Below are 15,146 nucleotides of genomic sequence, written 5' to 3'. Positions count from 1 at the left end.
TATAAAGGCCCTACCATCAATCAAACGTTAACCCCACCCCTTGACCCTGTAAGCCCTGCACACAGGTCACTGGAAGTCCCACCTCATGGGAATATTACTTCCAGGGTCAAGGCGGACACATGTCTGGAAGCAAGGTGTGTCATGTGACCCCTGTAAGAACTCCTCCCACTGTCCTCTGCTGATCAGGATGGATTTTGCCCTGACAGGAACGACTCGAGAGAAGATTTGACCAATCAGGGGGAGTTCCGGGGTTTGTGTGACCCCTCTAAGAACTCCTCCCACTGCCCTATACCAATCAGGAAGGGTTTCAGCCGCTGGGGACCACCCCGAGAGGAGATTTGTCCAATTGGGAGGAATTCTGGGGCGGGGTGACCCGTCAGGAAGTGGCTCGTGTGACCCCTCTAAGAACTCCTCCCACCACCCTCTACCAATCGTGATGGGTTTTGGTCACAGAGGACAGCCCCGAAAGAAGATTCGACCAAAATAGGGTGGGTTCTGGGACGGGGTCAACCGCCCAGAAGAGGGTCGTGTGACCCCTCTAAGGACCCCTTCCAACGTCCTCTGCCAATCAGAGTGCAGCACCATCACCTCATAAGTCCCAGCGCTGGGAAGAGGAGGCCATCTCTTACCAAGAAGACGTGTTTTAGAAATTGTGGAAAGGCTGAGAGGAAACGTGGACTCCTTTACCACTCCTGTGAGACCTTCAGACTTTGTTTTAGCCCCGAGGACCTTTGGAGTTGTGTGGAGAAAGCGCTACAGCAGCGACAGTTCTGAAGAGGATGAGAGAGAAGCCAAGGGGATTCCTTTGGCCCAGCCATTGATGGATATGCCAGTATCCGACCCTGAAGCCCAACTGCTCATGAGACACCCCCATGAGCATGGTGGCCTCTCGTCATCCGCCACCCTGGAGGAGGAAGGCCATCATGGCGTGGGGGAGGCACTGGCAGACAAGGTGAATGGAAAAGACGTAACTCAGGTAAATGAATGATTAAGAAGCGACGGTCGATGATTGGGTGTAATGGGGTTAGGAACCAGGGGTTGTGTAAATCTAAAAACAAGCAGTGGGAACTTACGCTTGTTTCTTGTCTGAAAATCTCTCGACAGCTTGACGATGCCTTTCTAGAGGACCCGGAGGCCCTGGACGGCGTTGCATCAAACAGCGAAGGTGAACCAGGCCCGCCTTGTTTTTGCTCAACGCCGCTAGAAATTGTTGAAGATGACTCCGAGGAGGACGGCTATGAGGAGTTTAGGAGAGGCTTGGCATGGAACTCGCTGAGCCAGTGCCACGTCACGAGCGTAAAAATGTTATGCGGACTATTGTACGCGTTGCTGTTTATGCTGTTCTTCATCACTGTCTTGGGGAAAAGCTTTTTGAAAATGGTGAGGACTGTGTCATCAATGCCCTAGCCCAATGGCACCATGCCTGTGTGACTTGGACTTCAATGGATAGAAACTGCAAGCTCTGGGGCCTGTGTGCTGAGCTGTGTTTGGAAAGCTTATTGAACACTATTATTGCCATAGGTTATGTTATGCAACATCTGTGCCTAACCCAAGAACATTTAGCGCAAGCGGTGACCTTGAGAAATGCTGTGCAATTCAGTGGAGACCCTGACCGTGTTTTAAAGAAAATGTCCAAAATGGAAGATGCCTGCTTACAGCGTTACATTGACCGTCTGGTCCACACAAAAACTGACAGAACCCTGCTTAAGAAAAAGACTATTTGTAAGAAATCTAAAAGGATTAATTGAGAGAATGATGAGGGGACAAACATGCAATATCAAACTTGGTCGCTGTACATTTTGAAAAATCGAATGAAAAGGGCTTTGTGATAATCTGTATTTCTGTTAGAAGGTCTCTGGCCCGTAAGTGAGCTAAAAGTTTTAATGGAGATCTGGGTTTGTTTTCAAGAATCTGTATGACTTTTAAATTGAAAAAAAATGGTTTGTGAGAACCTAGCTCTTGTGTCTTTGTGTAAAAGAGACCCATTTACAGCAACAAGCTGTGAAGTGGGAGGGGAACAAATCCTAGAAATGTGTTTACAGTGTAACCCTTCTGCCCATCAGAGTTGGCAACAACAGGGTCTAGGTTCAGTATCTAGTGGTAGTAGTAGTGGGCCTCAGAGCTAGGACACCATGAACCCAAAGTGAATTCAGCTCTGCAGTCTGTAACCAAACTCCTAATAGAATTAAAATTCTCTCTGATATTACATAATGGAGAGAAGCTGCAGTTGGTATTTGGGGCCCTCAGAAGGGGGCTCACACCACTAGGCACAGACCTCCATCCTCAAACTCTCTCAATTCACTGGCTTTTTCAATCCTTGTCCCTTGCCTAGCAAGTGCTACTTAGTTGATGGTGAGTCCCTCCGTCATAAAAGGCCAAGGACAGTTCCACTGTCCTTGGTTCACATAATCAGGATAACGACACTTTATTCTTCCTGCCCCAATAACAGAGACACTGGGGATCCCACAGCAGCCAAAGTGACCGTTTGGGCTCCTGTGGGCTCATGCTAGGCGGGGTGGGTGTGCCTGTGCAAACGAGATCAGCTCCTGAAGTCCTTTTCCACAACTCACCACCAGATGTCAGGGTAGAGCTCATCCTGCCTCTGCTTACAACAGGAAAACAAAACAGGGATGGTTCAGACATGTGTTTGAGTACAACAGAGTTGACTCATCCTGTTGAACTGAATGGTTTTAACCACACCCCCACTGAATAGTGAAGGTAACTGTGATTCCTTACCCTTGTTGCTATAGGGATAAATGTGATGGGTGTGCACCCATAGTAAGGGAGGTGGGTGGGTGAGTTCGGATTAATATGAAATGAAATAAAACCTCAGGAATTTGCAGATGCTATTGGGCAGTTTAAATATAATCCCTGGAGTTGGCAGAACTCTACTGGACAGTTTAAAGGACCCAGTAACTGGCAGAACTCCACTGGACAGTTTAAATATGACCCAGGAGTGGTTTTGAATGCTATGGGTCACTCTTTCTAGCAATTCAAAGCCATTAAAAGTTTAAAATACTATATTTACCAAAAAACCCAAAACAACCAACCAAAAAACCCCACCACACACATTAATAATCAAGGTGGGCCATTTCCAGCACAAATCCAGGTTTCCTTACAATGTAAGTGATCACTTTAGATAAGTTATTACCAACAGGAGAGTGGGTTTGTTTTTCTTTGGGGAGGGGGTGAGAAAACCTGGATTTGTGCTGGAAATGGCCCACCTTGATTATCATACACATTGTAAGGAGAGTGATCACTTTAGATAAGCTATTACCAGCAGGAGAGTAGGGTGTGGGGAGAGAAAACCCTTTGTAGTGATAAACACTCATTTTTTCATGGTTTGTGTGTATAAAAACATCTTCTGTATTTTCCACAGTATGCATCCGATGAAGTGAGCTGTAGCTCACGAAAGCTCATGCTCAAATAAATTGGTTAGTCGCTAAGGTGCCACAAGTACTCCTTTTCTTTTTGTGTTTTAAACTCTCTCTCTCTCTCTCTCTGTGTAAAAAAAACATAGGTGGTTTTTTTTTAAAGTATATGGCTGCAAACTGATAGTAATGGTGTGTTTCAAACTAACAGGGTGTTTTTTTACTGTGCAAAATGTGTTTTAAACTGGATTTTAAAAGTTGATTTTAAAAGCAGTTTGGTTTTTATTTTGCAAAATGAGGTGTATTTAAAAAAAATGTTTGCGGGTTTGTTGTTTTTTGTTTTAAAGTGGTAGAAATAAACTCAAAACTCCTGTTTGTTGTGCAGCCTGAAATGGATTATTTTGTTTGAAAGCTCTGACTTTTTAAATAGAAAAACACCCTAATGAATATTTTATTTTTAACTTTACAAGACAGTTTCATGTGATTTATAATAATAATAATCATCATCATCATCATAATTTTGTCTGCTCCACCATACGGTGAAAACATGAGAGACCCTTAGACCAGAGGGTAAACAAGCTTAAAAGAAGAAGAAAAGAGACAGCTGAAAAGAAAAATTCCCCAGATGGATGGATGAAGCCCAGTAAATATATTGTGTTTGTGAGGTTATGAGGTTTTGTATTTTAAGTAAATACATCGGTGTGGGTGAGAAAGATGGTAAAGTTAAGTTTTGTAATATGTCCCTTCCCCCCTAATCGGGTATGTGCAGTTCTCCTGACAATGCTGTAGCTACAGGGACACCTCCACCAGACCAGCCAAAGAACCAGAAATCTGCTTTGAAACCTTTAACAACTCAAAACAGCACACTCAAAACGGCCACTCTTGCAGGTCCAGCTGCTGCCTCTGCTTGAGCATAACATGCTCAGACAGCGTGGACGTGCAGCTGAGGTCTCCTCGCTGTAGACTGTATTGTCAGTCCAGAGAGCGTTTAGACAGACACATCGACTGGGCATCGACAGAACAAGTTGAATGCCTGTCTAAAACGTTGTGCGATAAGGGTCAGTCTTACGTGGACAAGCGGCACAGGTGTAAAGGGAGGCGCTATAAGCGGGGTCAGGCTTTGATCGCTGGTCACCTCGGTTTTATGGACAGCCTTAGAAAGCCCGAATCCTCAGAAAAGTGTATTTGTTATGATTCTGAATACACATAGGAGACTGGGTTGCACACTCCCAATTACATTTTTGCTATGTCCCTCAAGCTGGAAAAGTCCTGGGAATTTAAGGGTGATGAGTGTCTTTCTATGTTTGTTCAGACCTTTATTGGCAAAGAGTTCCAGGTCTACACGTTCCAGGCGCACAATTCCAAAGGTTACGATGCATACTTCATCATTAGACAGTTACTGAAGAAAAAGATGTGCCTAGAACTGATCACTCAGGGTAGTAAAGTAATGTGTGTAAGGTCCTGGGCATTCGTTTTATAGACTCTTTAAACTTCTTGCCCATGAAGCTTGGTAAGCTCCCGCAGGTGATGGGGTTTGAAGGGTGCAAAGGGTATTTTCCACATTTTTTGAACACTTTAGAAAATCAAAATGACGTGGGGCCTATGCCCCGTGTGGAGCACTATGGTGTAGAAAGCATGATGCCCAGGGAAAAAGCAGAGTTTCTCGACTGGTAGCAGGCCCACAGGTAGGAGACGTTTGACTTGCAGAAAGAGCTCGTGTATTACTGTCAGCAGGATGTCAAAATTTTGAGACAGCCTTGTATCCTCTACAGAAAAGAGATTATGAAAAAGATGGAGAAGGGAGATCTAGTAGAGAGAGAACCTGGTAAATTCACCGAGATAAAACTGTGTATAGATCCATTCTGGTACATAACACCGGCATCTGTCTGTATGGCTATGTACAGGTTTATGTTTTTGGAGCCTAACACGGTAGCTCTTCTCCCTCCAGACAATGATCACAGGCAGGAAAAAGATATTCGACCCCATCTGTTCAGTGGCTGTTGTATACCTCTCACAAAGAAACTATACAAATACAGCATGCTTTACAGGGTGGGGAACTACAGGTAGGCTCCTACTCTTTAGACGGTTATGCCAGTGTTGACAGGGTACACACAGCCTTAGAGTTTAACGGGTGTTCTTTTCCACGCTTGTGCCACCTGTCATTGTGAAAAAGCACAAAACCCTATGACGGGGACAACTTTTGGGTTTCTTTATTACAAGACGCAGCTCAAGACCGACTATCTGAAACAACTTGGTTTTGTAGTGAGGACTCTTTGGGAGCAAGAGTGGGAAGTGATGAAAGAAAGAGACAGGGAGCTTGCAGGTTTTTTAAACTGAGCCCAGTTGCCCTAGCCTCTCGTGCCTAGGGATGCTCTTTTTGGGGAAGGACAAACGCTATGCACCTATATTACAAACTTAACTCCAGGGAAGAAATCCACTATTATGATTTTACCAGCTTCTACCCTTTTGTAAAGAAAACCAAAGAATACCCTCTCGAACACTCTGATATAGTTTATGACAAATTTGGACCCCTTGCAAATTATTTTGGAATTGCAAAAGTTAAAGTGTACCCCACACAAGGCTTCTTTTTCCCATTGTTACCTGTCAGAGTGGGTGGCAAGCTTATGTTCCCGCTATGCCGAACCTGTGCGGAAACCGAGCAGCGGGAGATGTGCATCCATACTGACGAGGAGAGGGCCATCCTGGGGACTTGGTGCACGGTGGAATTGAACACCGCCATAGCGAAGGGGTACGCGGTGGCAAAAATATATGAAAACTGGCTTTTTAATGAAAAATCTGATGTACTCTGAAAAGACTTCATCAAATGACACCTCCACCAGAAACAAGAGGCTTCAGGGTACCCCAGCTGGTGCACAGACGAATCAAAACAAAATAAGTACATGAACGATTTCTACCAGGAAGAAGGCATGCGTTTGTGCCAACACGAGATCAGGTTTAACCCCGCTAAATGCCAAATCGCTAAACTCTTTCTAAATTCCCTCACGAGTGAGATCCCGCCAGATCAACACATCACCGAGTTTGTGTCGGCAGGCCCGAAAACATACGGGTATAAGCTGTCGGGAGGAAAAGCCTGTATGAAAGTCAAAGGTATTACCCTGAACTTGGCAAACTGTCAATAGATCAACTTTGACAGTTTGAAAGATCTAGTCCTGGACTATTGCACGGGCCTGCGAGAAAACACCTCAAAAAAGAGAGAGGTGCAGCAGCCCTCTATCATAAGGAACAAAAATCAGTGGTAAATAGAGACCAAAACCCTTAAGAAAACACAGAAAGTCATTTACAACAAGAGGGTCCTAGGAGAAGGATTTAGAACCCTGCCCTATGGATTTTAAAATGGATACGAGGTGGAAACACCCCTTTTCTGCAATTCTCGCGGGGCCTAGCAACTGTGGGAAAAGTTACTTTATAAAAAATGTGTTGGATAATGCCAAACAAAACATTGTCTGTTATGCCTGAGAATATTGGATAACCTGGCTATAAAAAGCATTGCAAGATACACATGTCTGGGCTTGTTGAAACACATTTTGAGCAAGGCTAGGCATGCCCAAGAATTTAAATGTATTTTTTACAAAATTCATCACCATCCGGTCGTTTTACAATACAATTTTAAAATCCGGTCAAAAGATAAACACTTGCTCCGATGATGTAAGAAAAACACTCGGTGATAGTCGCAGGCGACAGAGCGGGGGTCTTGTAATTGTCTATTGTGAAACACAATGCCTGTGGCATTTTTGTTTAAAAATTTCATAATGCTTTTAGGGAACAACATGCTCTTCGGGGGGTGCCCGTATGAGTCTAAAAGCTCTCCACGTTACGCTCTGCCAGACACAAGGCAAGCCAGTGTTCACCAGGTTGGTTGTGTGGATGTGCAATACAAACCTAGGGGTCTCTGAGACAGCTTGTCACCAGGGAGCCAAATCACAAGGGAACACATCTAAGAAATTCTTTTTTGTGTAAGGCACCTTGATAAGACACACGAGAGCTGCACGGTGTCCATGTTCACATATAGTCAAGCAGAACGTCTCTCCTCTGATTTCTCTCTATGATGTTGTCAAAAACCCCATGCACGATCAGATTGACGGTGAGGGTTAAAGCCTTCCCAAAACGTATTTCTGCTCTCAGGTTCCCGGTTTTAATCAGGGAATAGCCATCGGCGCATTCCTGGTCGGGAGACAGGTCAAAGGCAAACAAGATGTAACCCTGTGGAAACTTCTCACGGTCGATTAACAGAGAACGATCTGTCATGTGTTTACCAGCGTCAGTACCAGATTCATGTATTCTCTCACGCAGCATCCTGCCTCCAAGTCTGGTTGCAGAGGCTTGGTTGGTATCTGTTCACCATCCACATACAAGGCCACAAAACCAATATCATAATGTTTAAAATGAAAGGGATTTTTCGTGTAACTTCCACTCAAGGCATAGGACAAACCCTAGGACAAGCATTTTGGGTAACTGTCCCAAAAAACAGGTTCTCCTGGTTATTGACCCTGCTGCCCACGGGGATGCTGAACACTTTTATTCCCACACGGTCCACGGGATATTTAGCATTTGTGGTAAGCAGGGACTCCGCGTGCCCCAGACGAACGCTCAGGGCCATCCGTACTTTCTTCACAAAAGCGATGGTGATACAATGCGCAATTTAAAGCCTTCGGCTGCACTGCCCATTAAACAGAAAGCGTCTTAACTGCGCGTCAGTTTAATTTTCACATCCACTCCGTTCAACAAATGAGACGTATCTGTTCTGATCTGTCTTTATTTCAATGGTAATGGTATCGATGTGGTGTTTTCTGACAGGAACGTGATGAGGTTTATCGTAGGTGATGGTGACAAACTCATTGTTCCTTCCTCAAACAGGGACACAGCATAACAGGGGAACAGAAAAGTCCCTCACAAACTGGTGTTCTACAATAACTGTGTGCAGATACAAGGACTTAACCCCCCCTGTGATGTCTGCCCAGAAGGGGAATTTTTGGACGCTGCGCTTGGGGCCCAAACCTAGAATGTTAGCTAGCTCCCTGCTGGTAGAAAACATAAAAGTAAAATCAGCGGATTTAAGGCTAACTTTTCTACCCACAGGGTCATAGTTCATGACCACCTCAGGCGGTGGGGGAGGACGAGCCACGGTACTGTTCATATGATCCAATCATTCGGGTATGGACGAGTAATAACCTTGTCGTAGGATAAAACTCTATGCCATATCTTCAAAGGTGATTTCAAAAGGGGTGTTCTCGCGGATAGTGTTCCAGCTGTGTGGGTGTTGTATTTCCACTCACCCCACCTTCCAGGCACCCGGGAGACCCAAGGCCTTAATTAGCTGTATTGTAAAGTTCGAGCTGGTGTTTTGAGGAAAAACTGCAGAGCTGGCATTGCTGGGCAAAGTCATGTAACACCTGCCATCGCTCATTTTTCTCTCCCTCAGTTTTTGCAGGAGGAATCTTTTTGTTTGTTTGTGTCTAAACGTCAGAATTGAGAAGCTTCCACCCAGCTGGTAAACTTATCGTCCCCGTCCCCCCGGCAAACCATTTCACCAGTAGCTGCTTTTTTCTCCCTTTTCCTTTCTCCGCTAGAACTTTTTCGATCCGGCAAATCCTGTCTCCTTTGGGGTTTACTTTTTGTAAATCTTCAGGGTAAAAAGATCCAGTAACTGTCTCACCCTCGTAATCTTTTAATCGGTATACAGGTCTCTGGCTCCTGGTTAAGGCTTCATCCACTATAAATATCTCATTGGTAAACGTCTGTTCACAACCTTTTTCAAAAGCTCCTTTGGTTTTAGAGAGAGTCTCACGTGGTCGCCTTTTCTAAAAGGGGCAACAACCGGTTTTATTTTAAAACCATCTCTATCAACCAGTTTCCATATCTTCAGAGAATTGGAAGGGTTAACATCAGCGGGTCTGGTACGTAGAGTTCTGTAAAAGCTCTGGTTGTAACTCTTCATAAAGTCAGGTAACAGGTCAAGGTGGCGAAAGGCGTTATGGGCTGTAAAATATCGCCACATCCTCCGCATCTTTTTCAAGTTCTATTAAATCGCTCCACAACCCCTGCTTTGACTTCATTATCAGTAACAAAAAGCGTTAACGCTGTGCCATTTCAACAATCTGCTGAAAGGTCTGTTTCAAAATTCTTTCCACCGATTAGTTTGTCATTTTTGAGGCACGCGACCTTGGCTAAAAATAGCTTTAAAGGCCTTGGATACCTCACCACTCATCTTGTCTTTTAGGCCTAAGGCCCAGGCATATTTGGATAGAACGTCTATCACTGTTAAGATGTACTTAAAACCGCTGTTGTGTTTGGAGAACCAGTGCATACGGACCAAATCTGCCTGCCATTGCGCGTCCACATCTGAAAGAACGGTCTTGGTTCTTTTAAAATGTATTCGAGCTGGTTTGTGTAAAGTGTAAGCATCCTGGTGTGAAAGCCAAGCTCCTACCTGTCTTCTATTTAAAGTTTTATGATGCTTTTTGGCCACTTGAAAAAGAAGATTGACCCCGTCAAAGCCCCCAACTTTCCTGGGGGTTTAACAGATTTTCTTTAACAGAGCCGTCTGTGGAGACATGACTCTTCCTGGGACCGTCTTTTACGAACACAAGTATGGAGGGGGACACGTTCATTCTGACACATTTAAATAAGTTTTATTAATCGCCTGGTTTAACACAATCTTTTACAGCCGCCTGAAACAAAGGACGCCATGACCCCTACCATGAGGGAGTCTGAGCTGGTTCATTCTTCCATTTTTGTCCTTTTCTGGATTTTCCTCTTGAGATCTGGGTCTCAGACAGGAGCAAAAACAGCTGATGCGCGATGGATTTACTCCCACAGGGCTACCGATGTGCAACTTCTCAAAGGCCTCTAGAAAGGCATCGTCGAGCTGTTGAGAGATTTTCAGACAAAAAACAGTGTAAGCACCCCACTGCCTGTTTTTAGATTTATGCAATGCCAGGTCGATTCCCAACCCCATTACACCCCCATGATTGACAGTCGCTTCTTAATCATTCATTTACCTGAGCGCCATCTTTCCCGTTCACCTTGTGACTCCCCCAAGCCACAATCGCCTTCCAACTTTAGGGCATGGACAATGAGAGGCTGTCACACTCACTGGGGTGCCTCACAAAGGTTTGGATTTTGGGGTCAGGTTCCGACGTAGCCATCAACGGTTGAGTCAAAGGGCCCTCCTCGGAACTGTCACTGCTGTAGCGCTTTCTCCACACAACTCCAAAGGTCCTTGGAGCTAAAACAAAATCTGAAGGTCTCACGGGGGTGGTGAAGGAGTCCACGTTTCCTCTCAGCCTTTCCACAATTTCTAAAACATGTCTTCTTGGTAAGAGATGGCTTCCTCTGCCCAGCGCTGGGACTTATGGGGTGATGGTGCTGCACTCTGATTGGCAGAGGGCGTTGGGAGGAGTTCTCAGAGGGGTCACATGACCCTCTTCTGGATGGTTCACCCAATCCGAGAACCTGCCCCATTTTGGTCAAATCTCGTCTCGGGGAGGTCCTCTGCAGCCGAAACCCATCGCGATTGGTAGAAGATGGTGGGAGGAGTTCTTAGAGGGGTCACACGAAGCACTTCCAGACGGGTCACCCCACCCCGGAACTCCCCATGATTGGTCAAACCTCCTCTCTGGGTGGTTTCCAGTGGCTGAAACCCCTCCTGATTGGTAGAGGGCGGTGGGAGGAATTCTTAGAGGGGTCACGCAAACCACTTCCAGACAGATCACCCCACCCCGGAACTCCCCATGATTGGTCAAACCTCCTCTCTGGGTGGTTTCCAGTGGCTGAAACCCCTCCTGATTGGTAGAGGGTGGTGGGAGGAATTCTTAGAGGGGTCACACGAACCACTTCCAGACAGGTCATCCTGCCCCGGAACTCCCCCTGATTGGTCAAATCTTCTCTTGGGGCATTCCTATCAGGGCGAAACCCATCCCGATTGGTAGAGGACAATGGGAGGAGTTCTTAGAGGGGTCACATGACACACCTTGCTTCCGGTCATTTGTCCGCCTTGACCCTGGAAGTAATACCTCATGGCTTGGGACTTCCAGTGACCGGTGGGCAAGGCTTACGAGGGCCAAGGGTGGGGTTAATTGTTTGATTGACGGTAGGGCCCTTATACTACTGGAGCGCCTTCTTCTGTTTGTGTCCCTTCCGCTTCAGTCCCCAAGCACTCGGCCAGGACAGATGTCACTTATGACCTCCGTTGCCACCAGCTGGACAGAGGGACTTGGGTCTTTCTTGAGGACCTGGAGAGCTGAAATGACACAGGACAACATGTTAGTATACAGACTGTCAAATCACAGCTAAGCGTGATCACAGAATCTTGAAGTACCAGAGCAGAATGATCACATGGTAAAATGTGAAACTAGCCTCAGTCCTTCTATTGGGGTGGAAAATACATGAGAGATGAATATGCCTCACTTTTCATATTGTCACCTGTGCCGGAAATAGCTGGAGACTTACTACCTCTGAATACCACTCTACAGAAGCTCTCCAATACAAAGAAAGCTTGAGCTTCCTCCATTGGCTCCCTTCCATGCTCCCAACAAGCGGGGAGACCCTGACTCGACCAGAAAGTCATCCACTCTGCTGTAAATGGAAGAAGGTCCATTGTTTCAATAGCTTCCACTTTTAAGTTTATTTTCCATCTCTATTCAGGAGCCACTGTCTGAGCTCCAATAACCCTGGAATTGAACAGAGGCCAGGTCCAAGCTGCTTTGTGCAGGATGCAGGGCACCTACTGGAAGAAAAATTGCTGGTGGGAAATTTGGGGTAGCAGAAAGTGGCTACAATTTCTCCTCACCTGGGGAGTCCACAGAGAGCCAATAAAGCCCAAAGAGTCGATAGCACTGGCTGCGGAGGGGGCCTTGCCAGGACAACCAGGAGATGCACGGACTCACATCACACCCTCTGCAGCTTCCTCCTTCAGGGGAAATTAAAGCTGACTTTCTACTGGGCAAGAGTGAATTTGTCCTTTGACGTGTGGCTGATGCACTTTGCACCAGTGCTATCGGTTACAGCTGCTTGTCAGCTAAATTCCTTTAGAACTCACGGATGAGCAGAACTTCAGCTGTATTTATTACTTACACATCAGCAGATGTTCCAGGTCCAGCCATTTCATACGCTGCCTGTCTGTGTGTTCCAGGATGATGCCTAAATACACAATGGAAAACAAACAACAACAATAAAACCTTCCCTTGTTGAGTGCAAAGTGATATTAGCAGCCCCTAGACAGGTCTTTGGCCTCTCCTACTGTGGGCCTAAGGGTGAGCTGTGGGCAAGAGGATGCTCGTGCAGTTTAGAGTCCACACTGAAGAGAATGAGAAAGACTTTTTATTTTTAAGAATGTTTACACAAAACCCATTTGCTTTAAAGAGTTTGTGTTCCTCTTGCCACTGCTGTCAGTCATTGGAGACATACTAAGCTAGTGTCTTGGTCTAGTGGTCTGAGCAAAGGACTGGGGCCAGGAATAAGTGAGTTCTAAGCAGGGATCCCACAAGGTGACTGATAGGTGAGACTTAGGGCACAACGCCTGCCTGTCTCACCTGGGTATGCTTGGGAGAAGAGGGCACAGGGCCAAAGCGGAGGAACCTTTTGCCTCCTTGACAAGGTGGTGTGGCCAGGAACCTGAAACAGCAGGCGCTGAGGGCAGGTGGGCTGCATGCCTCCCAATGATGAAGTAGTAGTGAAGAGCACTGAGCAACACTGTGGGTGGGTCTGCACTTTGAGCGAGGGAGATCACTCCCAGTTCAATGGGACAGGCCCACTCTAGCTCGAACAGCGCTTGCATGCTAAAATTAGAATGTAGGTAAAGCAGCACGAGCAGTGGGAGGAGCTAGCCACCTTGAGAATCGACTTTGGGGTTTGGATGGGATCATACTTGGGGTGCTTAAACTTCCTGCTGCTCCTGCCATCGCAGCTACTCTCTATTTTTAGCACTCAGGGCTAGTGCGGGTATGTCTCATCAAGCTGGGAATTAGACCCCCAGCTCCAAGTGTAAACGTGCCCTACGAGACAGTGTCCCAGCCTTTACTACTAAATGACTGCACCATGCTTTCCCTGCAACAATCCCAAAGCACTTTATAGCAAGTCATGATTTCCTCCGACCACCACACTGGAGAGGTAGGGATATTAACATCCCCATTTATGTATGGGAAGCTGAGGCACAGAGAGATTAATGGCAGCTCAGTGCTGCACAGTGGGATTTTCTTCTCTCTCCCTCAATGGGAATACCAAAAGGGACACTGGGCATCATCTCTCACCAGCTAACTTGGCTGCAACTGCCCGCATCTCTTCCCAGCTGCTACAGAAGTACGTGATGGTGCTTTTGTACAAGTTCTCCAGCAGCTCGGCATTCTCTTTGGCCTAGAGGAAATCAGGGACACATGAGCTCTCTCTGGCTAGAAGTGCCCTTTGACTGCCAGCACATGCTTTTACGAGCCACAGGTAAATCAGAGAAAGAACAGGTGACTGGGTGGACGTGGGAAAAATGGGGATCTCTGGCAGATTTACATTTTCCATCACCCTCAGTCATATATCCCACTCTGACCGTTATTTCCATTACCCATCACACATCTCTACACCACCACACGCCACTCCAGTCAAGAATCTCAGACACTTCAACAGCTCACTCACAAGGTGTCTGCAAATGTCCACCTGGAGCTCCTCAGGCTTCAGCTCAGCTGTGCTATCAAGGTGTTCATTCACTGCAGTTTGGAGCCTCTTCAGTCCCAAAAATGGGACACAGAGGTGAAACGTAGCTCTGCATTCCTGAAAAAAAGAAAGCGTGTCACACCATTTAATTGTTCCCTACTGAGTGCTATGGTCATTCAAAGGGAACTCATCTGCTTGCCTGCTCATCTATTCCAGGATAAAAAGGGATTCATCTGGATGTAATTGGCAGAAAACATGCAGGAATGACTAATAGAGGGGAGAGCTTCCACTGCAACCTGGAGGTAGCATCAATGTCTTTTTGGAACAGATCTACCTATGAAAGCTGCTTCACCAGGTCTCTCTTCTGTTCTGGGGAGGCAGGGGCCTGGGGTGCAGAGACAGACAGGAATAGAGAGCTGTTGGGCTCAGACCCATGACCTATCTTGGATTCTGGTGAGGCAGCCATGGAGCAACCTGGCGGGAACTGACTCAGCAGGAGGGCAATGAACTGAGGGGAGAATTTGGGCCTCCACAGCAGGCAGGAATAGCAGATCTCCCCTGGCATTGGGAGGAAGATTCCTTTGGCTTAGTAAATAAGTCACTCTCGGTCTTACCACTGAAACCCTGGGGTTCGGGTCTTGCAGGTGCAGCAGAAGTGTGACCCAGCTCTGTCTAACCTGCTCGGCGAAATAGCCCTTCCATTTTCTTTTGCTCACGCGGGCCAGGATGCCAAATAGGACAAAGGACAATAAACGAAGAGCATCGTCCTCCTACAGCCAAGAAAGACCCACAAGTTAGTAACTAAGGGACAATCACATCACGTACCTCGCACAGCCATCTCTTCTATGCTAAAGTTGAGGGATTCCAACTATAGCTAGTCGGAAACACTTTCATGAACGAATTTTTGATTTGAGTTTGCTGATTCATCAAACTATTTTAGCGACAGTTCCATTTTGATGAAATTCCTCCAGAAGCCAGGCAGAGGTCCTTAGAAACCTGCCTGCTGTCTTGACAGTGCACCCATTCAGCTCCTTGGAAGCCGATCTAGCAGGCTGACTGGGATTGTGGGCTTCCAAACCCACAGCGTCTGGGACCCTGGCTCTCAAATTTGCAACT

At 46.4% G+C, this 15,146-nt stretch overlaps 1 protein-coding gene and 1 long non-coding RNA gene across 2 annotated transcripts in view; both read right to left on the bottom strand.

Annotated features, from left to right (window-relative positions):
• LOC142068393 (putative ATP-dependent RNA helicase DDX10) overlaps nucleotides 1-15,146 on the bottom strand; it is a 226,684-nt gene that overhangs the window by 137,965 nt on the left and 73,573 nt on the right. The gene's annotated exons all lie outside the window — the stretch shown is intronic.
• Nucleotides 11,158-13,714, bottom strand: LOC142070369 (uncharacterized). Its single transcript, XR_012666323.1, has 3 exons — nucleotides 13,640-13,714; nucleotides 12,465-12,530; nucleotides 11,158-11,631 (listed from the first exon to the last, which is right to left on the bottom strand). It is a non-coding gene; the product is annotated as an uncharacterized LOC142070369 (long non-coding RNA).

Source organism: Caretta caretta, chromosome 28 (genome assembly GCF_965140235.1).
Source record: "Caretta caretta isolate rCarCar2 chromosome 28, rCarCar1.hap1, whole genome shotgun sequence".
Lineage (NCBI taxonomy): Eukaryota > Metazoa > Chordata > Testudines > Cheloniidae > Caretta > Caretta caretta.
The sequence above is the reverse complement of the archived record's forward strand: the minus strand, read 5'-3'. Positions and strand labels throughout refer to the sequence as shown.